Source organism: Macrobrachium nipponense, chromosome 12 (assembly GCF_015104395.2).
Source record: "Macrobrachium nipponense isolate FS-2020 chromosome 12, ASM1510439v2, whole genome shotgun sequence".
Taxonomy (NCBI): Eukaryota; Metazoa; Arthropoda; class Malacostraca; order Decapoda; family Palaemonidae; genus Macrobrachium; species Macrobrachium nipponense.
The window spans coordinates 77511705-77524204 of record NC_087205.1 but is presented as its reverse complement, the minus strand read 5'-3'; the positions used below and the strand labels follow the sequence as shown (position 1 = coordinate 77524204).

The 12500-nt window shown below is 36.3% G+C and overlaps 1 protein-coding gene and 1 long non-coding RNA gene across 6 annotated transcripts in view; one reads left to right on the top strand and one right to left on the bottom strand.

The window, feature by feature from the left end:
• The window catches only part of LOC135224607 (QRFP-like peptide receptor), a 338517-nt gene that overhangs the window by 261352 nt on the left and 64665 nt on the right, over positions 1-12500 (bottom strand). The window lies entirely within an intron of this gene.
• Positions 1-12500, top strand: part of LOC135224608 (uncharacterized) — a 196293-nt gene that overhangs the window by 158715 nt on the left and 25078 nt on the right. The gene's annotated exons all lie outside the window — the stretch shown is intronic.

The following is a 12500-nucleotide window of genomic DNA, read 5'->3' as shown; positions in this document are numbered from 1 at the left end:
AAGTTATCGATAAAATGTAGATATGAAAATTGTTTGTTGGTTGACAAGTTACAAGGAGTTACAAGGATTAGGATGTCTCAAAGATTTGTTAGTCCATCCGGGAGACATCGTGCGCTCACTTTTGTGGTATATGAATGCTAAAGTCAATAGAAAATTGAAGGTTGGAGGATGTAATCGGTAAGGGAAGCCTGGGGAGAGATGGTAAAACGAAAATGGGGTGTAAAGCATTAGTTTTTGTGCTTGCATGGTAACCTGTCAGCTGTCCATAGGCGTTCGCCATTGCATTCGTCGTCCCAGTAGATCGTCTGACATATCAATTCTACTAGGTTTTTATAAAACTCTTGTAGTATAGTACTGTAACTAACTTTTGTAAGATACATATAATATTTATGTAAGTTCGTTTCTTATATTTTTTAGTAAAAAACCGGGGTGAATTTCGTTATTTATCTTAATATCTTGTCCCCTTCAATGTTTAAACTACGTTTGATTCTCGTTAGTTTATGGCTGTTTTTCTTTTCCGTTGCTTGCGTTGTATTTGTTTACGTTTAGACTTTCCCCGTGTCCGTACTCTGTTGACTTTTCTGTCATTCTTTGTGTTGGGGATCTTAGCTGCATAAAGCCCTGACTATGCATTTGAGGGTTTTTTATTAAACTTGCAAACAGTTTAGTAACCGAAGAAAGCCTTTTAAAACAAAGAAAATCACTGAGTACATAAGGACCCCCAATAGAGCACCTAAGCTCAAATTAAAATTACTGAATAAAAATGTTGATAAAGTAATTTTGTTTGATACAGCAGAGCTTCTTGAAGATGAACATAAAAAGAGGCTTTTGCGGTTTGAATGTCGAAACAAATTTGCGGTCTCTAGAATCTTTATCTGAGGAGGAGAAGGAAACTTTGAGGGACTTGTTTAATGAAGAATGTAAAACCAATAACTGCTAAAGAAAAAAAGAAGAAACTACTGAATTTAATTTAGGGGGATGGAGGCTCTGGGATACTCTAAAACTCTACGGAAGCAAAACGTACACGTAGACAAATTTAATTTCCATGGATGTGAAAAGTTCAAAGTCGGATGCAATACATCACCAAGCACTGTAGTGGTCAATATCGAAGTTAAACAGAGAACAAGTGTGAAATAAGTGAGCCTATTTTTGGAGAAAGAGGCTAGTGATATTGACAAAACCATGTATTCACGAATGTAGTTAGGGTTACAGTAGCTCCCAGAACTGTTTATGAAGAATAATTAAACATTCTGTATCAGTGTTCCCTGATAAACTTTTCGGATTTGTGTGTGTATGTAGGTAAACACGCTCACACACATGCACATTACATGATTCATCTATCAATCTATCCTATTCTATCTATCTATCATCATCTATCTATCTATTATCTATCTACTCTCATACTATCTATCTTATATATTATATATATATATATATATATATATATATAATATATATATATATATATAGTGTGTGTGTGTTTCCGCGCTTGGGTAGGTGGGCGTGTTTGTGTGCACATGCGGTCATGGTATATATGCTAAAAAAACTGAAATTAAGAAATTGGAATGTAAGAACTCTGTATCAGATTGGAACGATTACAAGGTAGAAAATTATTATATAGAAAGTGAACATCCTGGCTGTTTCTGAATAATGGTGCAAACGAATGGGTAGAGAAACTGGAAGAGGCTAAAGTGTATATTTTATTTAGGAAGTCCTGGTCTTAACACCAGACGCAGGAAAGCAGTGAGTGACTGGAGAGCAGTGAGCAGTAGCTTGCTGCCGGCAAAATTTCAGTTAAAACTGCACAATATGAGTATTAATGTGACGAAATATCCCAAGAAATAAAAGATGGACGTTAAAGAAAAGCGCAGAAAGTTATCGATAAAATGTAGATATGAAAATTGTTGTTACAAGTTACAAGGAGTAACAAGGATTAGGATGTCTCAAAGATTTGTTAGTCCATCCGAGGAGACATCGTGCGCTCACTTGTTGGTGATATGAATGCTAAAGTCAATAGAAAATTGAAGGTTGGAGGATGTAATCGGTAAGGGAAGCCTGGGAGAGATGGTAAACGAAAATGGGGTGTAAAGCATTAGTTTTTGTGCTGCATGGTAACCTGTCAGCTGTCCATAGGCGTTCGCCATGCATTCGTCGTCCAGTAGATCGTCTGACATATCAATTCTACTAGGTTTTATAAAACTCTTGTAGTATAGTACTGTAACTATACTTTTGTAAGATACATATAATATTTATGTAAGTTCGTTTCTTATAGTTTTAGTAAAACCGGGGTGAATTCGTTATTTATCTTAATATCTTGTCTTAATGTTTAAACTACGTTGATTCTCGTTAGGTTATGGCTGTTTTCTTTTCCGTTGCTTGCGTTGTATTTGTTTACGTTAGACTTTCCCCGTGATCCGTACTCTGTTGACTTCTGTCATTCTTTGTGTTGGGATCTTAGCTGCATAAAGCCCTGACTATGCATTGAGGTTTTTATTAAACTGCAAACAGTTTAGTAACCGAAGAAAGCCTTTTAAAACAAAAGAAAATCACTGAGTACATAGACCCCCAAATAGAGCACCTAAAGCTCAAATTAAAATTACTGAATAAAAAATGTTGATAAAGTAATTTTGTTTGATACAGCAGAGCTTCTTGAAGATGAACATCAAGAGGCTTTTGCGGTTGAATGTCGAAACAAATTTGCGGTTCTAGAATCTTTATCTGAGGAGGAGAAGGAAACTTTGAGGACTTGTTTAATGAAGAATGTAAACCAATCTGCTAAAGAAAAAGTACTAGAATTTAGGGTGATGAGGCTCTGGGATACTCTAAAACTCTACGGAAGCAAAAGGTACACGTAGACAAATTTCATGGATGTGAAAAGTTCAAAGTCGGATGCAGTACATACCAAGCACTGTAGTGTCAATATCGAAGTTAAACAGAGAACAAGTGTGAAATAAGTGAGCCTATTTGGAGAAAGAGGCTAGTGATATTGACAAAACCATGTATTCACGGAATGTAGTTAGGGTTACAGTAGCTCCCAGAACTGTTAATGAAAGATAAAATACCGGCCGTAGGGAGGGATCACTCAATACCGTCAAAAGAAGAAAGATAATGTTAGGCGGAACATTATGATGAGGTCATGAATGATACATGTAATGGGTATCTTGTGATTTATATACCAAAAGTTGACGAAGATCTAACTGTGTTCATGAATGAATTCATAGTGTTTTTAAAATGGAGTTAATAATAAAGAAATTTAGTAGAGGGAAAACACTATCCTTGAATCACTACAGAGATAATTTCAGCTAAAATTGATAATGACCTCGTTTACCACTAACTACAGTGTTCTGCTGAATGTGGAATGAGGAAACAAAACATTGATGACTGGGAATCGGAAGTAACAGCTGAGCTTCTGAAGAAGGGTGGCCTGGATTAAAGTAGTAGTAATCGAGATGTTGCGCCTAAGTCGGTTGTAATGAAAGTATTCGGTATGATTATTCTCGACGGGCTTGTGACAGAAATTGATAAAAAGCTTAGAGATGAATCAGCTGGTTTTAGGAAAGGCAGAAGTTGCATAGATAATAATCTGTTAAAAAACATATTGTGCAGCAATGTGTAGAATTGAACAATCCCATTTTTGTGGCAGTTGTTGATGACGAAAAAGCATTTAACAACATCCAATGATCAACATCATGGAGGGTTTTGCTTTGCTGTAGCATGCCATTAAAAGACTTAAAGCTAATCGAAATTATTCATGAATGAAGTAGATATAAAGTTCCTGATGATGTCTTGTCAAGTGAATTTACTGTAAATAATGGGGCACTCTTCGCCCTTTTCGTAAATTTTAAAATGAAGAAAAGTTATCGGAGATGGAAGAGAAGATTTAGATCGTATTAATGATAGAAACTTACGACTTAGAATACCGTAATGAAGCTGTTTCAATCCACTAAAACCTCACCAGATTTACAAAATGCTAATTGGAATGTATCTTCTATCTAGAGAAATGGGATTCAAAGTAGAGTCAAGAACAGAGGAGGTAGTAAGGCCAGAGAATTTGCAAAGTATGAAGTAACGTTTACTGGGGGCAAGGATTAATGTGGATGAATTTTTCATATATTTACCAACAGTGATGTCCATGGATAGGTTCTCATGAGTGAGGAATTAGTGAAAGGCTGAACAAGATTTTGAAAACTGCCAGACTGAAACTGCATACAAAAGTAAGATTATGCATACGTCTTGTATGATCAGTATCACAAAACAGATACGAATCATAATGTGACACTGAAGTTATATCTTGAAGATTTTGTCGGCTCGAGGATAAGTCTTTAAGCCCACTAAGAGTCAGATGGCAGGATCAAGTTAGAAATGATAACCCTACGAGACAATACGGAAGATCCATATGTAGATAAGGATCTTTCCTGGGTAGCTACCACCCTCCTCCCCTGCCCCAACCCCCAGGGGAGGGGGGGGTCGTTTTAAACCCGGTATATATCCACTTTTACAGCGTGTTTAGTACAAGCCCGTTGTGGATCTCCGTAAAAATATAAAAGACTGTAAATATCATGATGATAATGACCCCCAAGACACATTAGTCCTAGATAACGACCCACGAAAACCCCCGGGGGTCACTATCTAGGAAAGATCCGTAGATGTTTCCCTGTTGAATAGTACATGATAGTGTCAGCTGGGGTATTTTGGGCACCAGAATAGTTGGAGTCGGACCTATTTGGATGGGAACCATAACAAGGGAAGAGCCTCAGTGGTGTGGTCGGTATGGTCTTGGCCTGCCACCTCGGTGGCCGCGAGTTCGATTCTCGGGCATTCCCTTGAGGGGTGTGAGATGTGTATTTCTGGTGATAGAAGTTCACTCTCGACGTGGTTCGGAAGTCACGTAAAACCGTTGGTCCCGTTGCTGAATAACCACTGGTTCCATGCAACGTAAAAACACGACACAAAAAAACGAACATAACAAGTAAGGCTGGATATGAGTGGAGATTTGTAGAACATAAAGCACAGGGAAGACATGAGTTGCAGAATTTAACAGAGGGTCCAGTGCGTCAGGAAGCGTTGGAGGCGATGATGTTATTGATAACAAATTCCTGATACAGCTTATCGCACAAGTATAAGAATATATTCAATACACATCAGTGAGCATACATATTTATAGGCGCTATTTGTGAGCTATCATTGTATTTCCTAAGTATAAAGACATTGCTTCTCCATAGCTAATTAGCTTTTACCCCCCTCTGTTTTGGCTCCGTCGTTCTTAGAAAAAAAAAAAGAGAGAAAAAAAGTTATTTACCTCATGAAATAATCAAACCATGACCTCTGCCAAGCTCCAAGGTGTTTATGACTCGCAGTCGTTTAGGCATAATTACTCTTTCGTTTAACCGATAGTCGAGTTGTGTTTCACTTGGGGCTGAAAAAGGTTTAGTGTTTGAGACTAATGATTACCACTTTGTGTGGGATCAAAGAACCCTTTGTATTGCTTATGGAGAGGTCAGCCCTTCGGAACAGTTTATTTACTTTGAAAATAGCTCTCTCTCTCTCTCTCTCTCTCTCTCTCTCTCTCTCTCTCTCTCTCTCTCTAATACTTTAGCTTATGTGCACAAAGTTTTTAAGGAAACAAAATCCACAATTTTATAAAAATAGTAATTGCACACATACATTATATGTATATATATACATATTATGTATTTATATGTACATATATTTCATTCAATGCTACGGTAGGAGTAACTTAGCGAACCTTAAAAATGTATGTTTACAAATTATGTAGAAAAAGTCTCGGCAACGAATACCGACATACGTAGAGCATTCAGTTGAATTGTTGAATGTATTCTTTAGGATTGTTGAGAAATAAACACATCTAGGTATGATCTTCATTACGGAGTCTCATAGTTGGGTTGATTCTTAAACAACGCCCTACTCTAGTGCTTGAGTTAATGACATCTTGATGGAAAGTCTGCCAACATATCGACTCCATTATTACGATAAGTCAGTCCTCTGGAATCACAGGAACAATGCATAACCTGAAGATATTTGCTTTTCTTTTTTAATTTCATCAGAATTCCTAGTGGTGACGTCTCAGGAACTTATAAAATTTATAGTACGTGGCAGTAAGAGACAATAGTAACACGCATTTGACAGAAGAGTGGATAAATTAGAATTGACGATTATACAACTTGGCAAAGTCAGGATAGCAAGCCAGTTAGTTGGTGCTTAAAGCTTAAAAGGGACGGTTCTATGCCAACATTATTGAAATAATTCATCAAAGTTTCCACATGGAAATGGTGAAGATTTCACTTAGTGTATACTAGCACAATAATTGACTTCAACATTGTACGTATATTCAAGTCAAAATAGACAGATGCATAGGAATCAAAATGAATGACAGATTGTTTAAGGGGCAGCGGGATATAAGTGGTTGAACGTTCGGCTTGTGCTACGATTCTTCACGAGGTCTTTGGGTACAAGCGCCTGCTAGGGGTTGAAAACAGGCCAGAAAGGAATAATAGTATTGGCCACCCAGCTGTGGCCAATACTATTACTTGTCCCCCGATTCCATTCTATGGTGCATTACCGAGTAAAGGGAACAGGTGCTTCTAGGAAACTGTATATAGCACAGGAATAACGGCTGTTAAACAAAAGTAAGTTATGAAGTCCATTCGTAACTTACGCTATAGAATACTGTTTTCTTCTACAGGCCTTGATTGCAATACATATTAGGTGATTTACAGCAAAGTACAATCGTCGCTCTATAAACAATGAGAAATCAGGTATCTTTTGTGACTTGATTTATTCCCTTTCTGTTTGATTAGGCTACATTAATAATATTTTCATTTCCAAGTGTGAACTTAGAAGAGATCAATGGAAATTTTTCTTGTGCGAGGTTATGTATTTTCTTTATGCGCGTGACATTTAATTGCTTGTGGTTATAATTAGACCTTTTATAAAACACCACGAATTCCTTGGTAATCCCTCGAGGTTGGAAGGAACAGCCCTAAATACTTTCTCAGTGTTTATACACGAAAGCTGGGGATACCCATTCGACAAATAGTAAACCGGGGTACGTTTTCGAGAGGTAAGTGACTTTTCATGTTGTGATCGTACGTTTATACACCCGTCAATCAATCAGTTAACCTGCTTCTTCGAGGTTCAACTCTTTTCTAACGCAGACGAAAATTTAAGAGCCGAGTAGCATCATCATTCACTTTTTTTTTCTGTCCTTAAAAAAACGTCATTTCGATCTGTTTTTTTTTTTGTTTTTTTATTGTGACAAGATTTTCTCTGGTCCCGGATGAATACGTCCACAACTGGTAGTAGAAGGTTACAGGGTGCATCAATACAGTACACTTATCCTGGTTTCACATCCAACGCAGTGTGGTGCAAATGGCCTCTGTGACAGACCACCACTCACATATTTTCTGTGCTCTCACTTCCACAGATCTCCACTGACCCAAAGGCTCCCGTCTGATAGTTCTTTTTCAAGTAGGCCTGGGTCTTCCAATTATTCTAGTTTTCCTTGTCATTTACACATGGAAATTCAGAGATTTCCTTATCGGTATCATTTCTCTACACTGACATCAAATTCCTAATATTCTTATTATAGCTTTGTTTTCAGATTGACAAAATATTGTATATATAGTTTCTTTGTTATACCATGATTCATGTCGGTTTAGCAATACAGATCGTTCTAGAAGAATATATGATTTTACTTTCGTATGTGACTTTGTATGTAATTGTAGTTTAGATTTTTAAGATTTTTTATTTTAAATTATATTCTTGCACATTATCTAGTTTATCTGTCCTAGTCTCATTAAATTCCAGCGCAAGAGAACCTGTTTTAGATACAGTTTTTGATAAAATATGAAAGTGTAAAAATGATTCATCCTTCCATTATCTCATGTTATTTCATTACTTTGTTCATACTCTGTTCTCTTTATTCCTGCTTTCCCGTCACTCTAGAAATATGATGTATTTGATTAAGCAAGATATCCGACTCTAGTGTTGTCTATCTACAAGTCATCACTCTTTAGAATTGATTCAAGCATGCCTCCCCTTGTAGGAGCTGATGGAATTGATGTCTATTTCCCTAAACAGAAGGCAGAACTTATGGCTTGAATCTTTGTGAGCAAACATTGTAATGAGTCTAGGGAAGTTAGAACTTTGCTACTGGTTCTTCACAATATAGTGGCAGAAGCCGTAACAGGATTTGTCCTATCTATTTTACAAAGACGGCTGATTTCGTCGCTCATATAATTACTACTATTTTTAGAAGATGAGTTGGACTTGCAAGGAAGCAAGTTTTCCTTCTGTCTGGCGGAAGGGCTACATAGCTGCGTTACCCTAGGGACTAAGTTTGTCCTTATTCGCTTTCTGAAAATAGGCCAATTTCAATTAACCCTTTATTATCTAAGGTTTTTTGAAAAGCCTTGGTACTTGTAATGCACTGTTGTCAATATCTACTGTCTAGCAGTGTTCTTGATAAAGATGCAAGCATGGTCGGTTTAGATTTTAGTGCATAACTTGACCGTGTGAATCATGATGCACTGATATTATGAGCTAAGCTTATTGGGAATTGGTGGATCTTGTGTTAATATTATAAATGAATCTTTAATGGGCAGAACCAAAATGACAAAAATATAGTAGCTTTTGTCATTTTAGGTGTTCCTCAAGGTAGTGTTCTGGTACCTTTGCTATTTATCTTCTATAATATTGACGCGTTGCAATGTCTGGAAGAAAAAAACTGACTGCAAATACCGATGATGCAACTCTTCTCGCTGTTGTTCCTTCTCCATGCCTTAGGTCTGTGGTTGCAGGATCATTGAATAGAGAAATGCATGCATCCATGAGTGGATTAGGATTTGGGGTATGAAGCTTAACCCTTCTGAAGCTCAAAGTAAGATAGACAGTCGATTCAAAACATTTTTGTATGCGTATCCTGATTTACATTTTAATGGTACAGTTTAAATGGCAGTGACTTGTTTTTTTGTGTGATCTAAGGTGTAGATTTTTAAAAGGAAATTCTTTTGAGAAGCATATACGGAAAATTGCTTCCTCAGTTTCTCAAAAAGTTGGTATCTTGCAGAAATGTTTTAGAATGTTTCGGGACTAAGCTATTGTATCCAAGGGTTTGACCTTATTTCCATGTTTGGAATACTGTTCTCCAGTGTGGTCTCCTTGGCTTGTGGCATAGACGTAAAGTGAGTTCATTGTGTTTATATAAAATGTACAAAGTTCCTCTGCATATGCAGTCAGTTTTTTTCCAGACCTTGCAACGCGTCAATAGTATAGAAGATAAATAGCAAAGGTACCAGAACACTACCTTGAGGAACACCTAAAATGACAAAAGCTACTAAATTATTGTCATTTTGGTTCTGCCCATTAAAGATTCATTTATGATATTAATACAAGATCCACCAATTCCCAATAAGCTTAGCTTATACATCAGTGCATTATGATTCACACGGTCAAGGTATGCACCTAGCTATTCCTGCTCTCAAGACTGGACAGGCTGCTGAGGTAAACGGTGTGACGTTTCCTAGCATCAAGTTTGCTAGAAGTTTTAACTTGGCCACAACTAAGATGTGGAATAGTTTACCTAGTGCAGTTGCGAAATCCTCTGGTCTGTAAATATTTAAGCTTGGAGCAAATTCACCTCTTCCTTTGCTGACGTCTCCTGAATTTCAGGTTTACTGGTATTATTTCCTATTCCCTCATATCTTTTTATAGGACCCTTTCCTATAACTTGTCCCGTTCTCCTCCGATTGATTTCCCATTGGAACCCCTTTTGGGGTTTTACTTATTTACGAGTACATACTTTGTTGACTCTGTCCACAAAGGTTTTCAGCTGGAGAGTAAAGGAAAGAAAAGTCAAGTTCCAATTGTAAATATCTCCATCTCCGATCTCCGACCACTCTTCATTATTATTATTATTATTATTATTATTATTATTATTATTATTATTATTATTATTATTATACTTCCATGGGAAAGGCAAACAGCAAACGTAACATAAAGTTTCCCTTCAGCAGCCCACTGCTGACTGAAAATTCACCTGAGAAGACTCCATCAGCATTAATTGTGCATCTTCTTTGCTCATGGAAAATTCCAATTAGTTTTACCTTTTTACCTCTAACGGAAACACATTGCGACCTAAGACCTTTCTGGTCTTAAGACCCCATCAAATACCTTTTCTTATTCAACAAAAGCCATCAATCAGCAGGTGATTTCTAAATTGAATACGTTGCTATGCAATACATCTTAATGTGAATATCTGATCTGTGCACCTCTTTCCTTTTCTAAAACCAGCTTGTTCAGCTCGAAACATTTAATCAATTTTTTCTCAACCCTACTGACTTTGAGCATACTGAAAAAAATATATATGACCTCGACCTGGGTCGCGTGGGTCTCTTAAGATACTGTGGGTCATGCAGAAATCAAACGCTCAGTGGTTAATTTAACACCGGTCTTATATTCTAGTGAAATTTACACAAGGGCCCGAGTGAGAGTAAAGCTAAATTCTATAGAAACCCGAGTTTCGGACCGAGGATGGGAACCGGCGGAGGGAACGAGGGGAAACCGTATGTCCACCCTCTTGCTTGACCGTCAGTTTACTGCCCCCTTCAAGTGGACGCCTTGGTTTTTTCTCGTACCCCACAAACCCCCCGATGTTTTCCCTCCAAAATGTGATTGGCTCCGGCACCTCTCCTTAGGTCTATCGACCAATAGGTGCCAATATAGGTGACGCTAAACACTAACGAACTTTTGTGGGGATGCCTGGGGGGAGGTGACGCTCTTTTTAATCTGAGAGAGAATGACCATTAAACACACTCATGGAGTCCTGTGGCATTAAGGAATTCTTGGGGAGCTCCTTATAGCCCTCTAGAATGGCTTATATATATATATATATATATATATATATATATATATTATATATAGATAGATATATATATCTATATATATATATATCTATATATATATATATATATATATCTATATATATATATATAGATATATATATCTATATGTATATATATATATATCTATATGTATATATATATATATATATATATATATATATATATATATATATATATATGTATATATATATATATATATATATAGGTATATATATAATATATATATATATTTTATATATATTAAATGAACATTTATTGTATGCATTATAGTAAACCTCTTTTGGTACTTCTTTCTTTCGTTTTATTGGTTATGCTTAAAAAATCACAGTAGATGCACGTGACTTCATAAATAAGCGAATACCACAGGAAATAATGGTCAGGAATCCAAGCGCTTTCGTCTTATTCAGACATCGTCAAGGAGCTCCTTGACGATGTCTGAATAAAGACGAAAGCGCTTGGATTCCTGACTATTATTTCCTGTGGTATTCGCTTATTTATTGGTTATATGCATGGAAACTTACAATCATGTGTTTGCGTGTACACTTATACGTGTGTGTGTATATATATATGCATATGACTGGTAAAAATGTTTTGTAACAACAGAATTCCATCTAATAAAAGGAGCCCATAAAAAACACCAAAATATAGAGAAAAAGTACTATATTTCAGAGACTGCTGTCTCCCTCTTCAGGTAGATGAATGAGAAAAGTTTACAGAAAAGGTGGTATTTATACCAAGAGGTCCATCCACAAACAAGCCATTTTAAGTCACCCCCGCTGATAATCTTCCTTTAATCTTCTTAAGGGTTGGTTGAATGAAGACGTTGTTGATCGTGTCCGAAATCCATGCTCCTTTTGAGATGTTCATTACAAAAGGAGCATGGATTTCGGACACGATCGACAACGTCTTCATTCAACCAACCCTTAAGAAGATTAAAGGAAGATTATCAGCGGGGTGACTTAAAATGGCTTGTTTGTGGATGGACCTCTTGGTATAAATACCACCTTTTCTGTAAACTTTTCTCATTCATCTACCTGAAGAGGGAGACAGCAGTCTCTGAAATATAGTACTTTTTCTCTATATTTTGGTGGTTTTTATGGGCTCCTTTTATTAGATATGCATATATATATATATATGATATATATATATATATATATATATATATATATATATATATATATATATATATATGAATAACTTGATCACGAAGTATATAAAACGTGATGCTATGTATAAATAAAGGTTTTTTGCCACGAAGGAAAAAAATGAAAAGCGAGATAGCCAAAGTACTTTCGGTCCTGTTCGGACCCTTTACTGAGTAAAGGGTCCGAACAGGACCGAAAGTACTTGACTATCTCGCTTTTCATTTTTTTTATTTCGTGGCAAAAAAACTTTATATATATATATATATATATATATATATATATATATATATAATATATATATATATATATTACGAACATAAACCCAATTTTGAGAAATCTTTCAGTCAAAAACTAGAATATCTTATTCATCTTTTCAGTAGCCTAGCAGTGAAAAAGAGAAGAAAACGCTTTCCCAGAATCAAATCGACGTGTC